We start from the raw sequence: 2,374 nt of genomic DNA, 5'->3' as shown, positions 1-2,374 counted from the left end.
AAAGATTGGTACAAAAATACAGCCATGATTCCTTACTTCAAGCTTTAAATTCCATTGCCTGTTCTCTTCCACTCTCTCAATCAAAGGTTCCAAGACAGCATGTATTTCATTGTAATAGTGAACCTGGAAAAAATAGGATTTAATTTCAAACAAGAAAAGTGTTTTGGTCTCTACTACTGAATGCTGCTTTTGCAGCAAGGAGGGAAAATTCCAACTAGATAAAAGTACATAAAAGTCATTTAAAATTGTTCACGTAATTGTACAAATGTACCCAAAGAGGGTTCCTTGACCCCCTTTTATTCTAGTTTATTCTTGTACTAAATAGTTCATTTCTGAAAAATAACCTTTTTAGAAAGTGAAAAAATAAATAAATATTACTATAAAATTAATTGGAAACTAAATAATTCTAAAGAATGAATGCATTGGGGGGCGGAGCCAAGATGGCGGCTGAAAAGCAGGGACTAGCGTGAGCTCCCTGCCGAGTCCCTCCAAAAACCTATAAAAATGGCTCTGAACCAATTCTAGAATTGCAGAACCCACAAAACAGCAGAGGGAAGCAGGGCTCCAGCCCAGGACAGCCTGGATCGTCTCTGGGTGAGGTCTATCCCACACAGAGCTGGGAGTGGAGGGGAGTGGAGCTGAGCAGAGCAGAGCCCAGCGTGGGCAGTGCAGACCAACTAGACCAGGAGCCGAGCGGAGCGGGCCCTAGCGCCCTGAATCAGTGAGCTGCAGCAGTTACCAGACTTCTCATCCCACAAACATCAAAGACAACAGAGACGGTTAGTGGGAAAAGCTGCGGGAGTGGAAGGAGTTTGTGATTCGGCTACTGCCCCGGGGGCAGCGGAGGTGGGGCAGCTACAGAACTACAGCTGCAGTTGCTTCCGGCCCCAGGCCCACCTGGTGGGAGGAATTAAGTGGCGGATCAGAGCAGGAGTGCACAGCCTGCTGAAGATCTAAGTCCAGTCTGGGTTGGGGGTTCTTGGGGAAGGAGGAGTGCTGGTGTGGCAGAGCTGGCGCATCCCCCCAATCTTGGAACATGGAACTCTTTAGTCTACAAGCAGTCATACCCCGCTGAAAAACTCAAGGGTCAAGTTAGTTGGTTGGGAATATGGCCAGGCAGTGGAAACGCACCTAGATTCAGTCTCAGACTTTGGAATCTTACTTTGGTGACAAAGAAGACCAAAACATACAGCCAGAAGAAGTCAACAAAGTCAAAGAGCCTACAACAAAAGCCTCCAAGCAAAACATGAACAGGCCATGGAAGAGCTCAAAAAGGATTTGGAAAAGCAAGTTAGAGAAGTAGAGGAAAAATTGGGAAGAGAAATGAGAAGGATGTGAGAAAACCATGAAAAACAAGTCAATGACTTGCTAAAGGAGACCCAAAAATATGCTGAAAAATACACTGAAAAAAACAACACCTTAAAAAATAGACTAACTCAAATGGCAAAAGAGCTCCAAAAAGCCAATGAGGAGAAGAATGCCTTGAAAGGCAGAATTACCCAAATGGAAAAGGAGGTCCAAAAGACCACTGAAGAAAATACTACCTTAAAAATTAGATTGGAGCAAGTGGAAGCTAGTGACTTTATGAGAAAACAAGATATTATAAAACAGAACCAGAAGGAATTAAAAAATGGAAGACAATGTAAAATATCTCATTGGAAAAACCACTGACCTGGAAAATAGATCCAGGAGAGATAATTTAAAAATTTTTGGACTACCTGAAAGCCATGATCAAAAAAAGAGCCTAGATATCATCTTTCAAGAAATTATCAAGAACTGCCCTGATATTCTAGAGCCATAGGGCAAAGTAGAAATTGAAAGAACCCACCGATCGCCTCCTCAAATAGATCCCAAAAAGTAATCTCCTAGGAATATTGTCACCAAATTCCAGAGCTCCCAGATCAAGGAGAAAATACTGCAAGCAGCCAGAAAGAAACAATTTGAGTATTGTGAAACACAATCAGAATAACCCAAGATCTAGCAGCTTCTACATTAAGAGATTGAAGGGCTTGGAATACGATATTCTGGAGGTCAATGGAGCTAGGATTAAAACCAAGAATCACCCACCCAGCAAAACTGAGTATCATGCTCCAAGGCAAAATATGGATTTTCAATAAAATAGAGGACTTTCAAGCTTTCTCAGTGAAAAGACCAGAGCTGAATAGAAAATTTGACTTTCAAACACAAGAACCAAGAGAAGCATGAAAAGGTAATCAAGAAACGGAAATTGCAAGGGACTTACTAAAGTTGAATTGTTTTGTTGACATTCCTACATGGAAAGATGATGTATATGAGTCATGAGACCTCAGTATTAGGGTAGCTGAAGGGAATATTCACATATATATATGTTTATGTATATATATATATGTATATG

This window comes from Trichosurus vulpecula, chromosome 6 (assembly GCF_011100635.1).
Source record: "Trichosurus vulpecula isolate mTriVul1 chromosome 6, mTriVul1.pri, whole genome shotgun sequence".
Classification (NCBI taxonomy): Eukaryota; Metazoa; Chordata; class Mammalia; order Diprotodontia; family Phalangeridae; genus Trichosurus; species Trichosurus vulpecula.
This window is presented reverse-complemented; position numbering follows the sequence as displayed.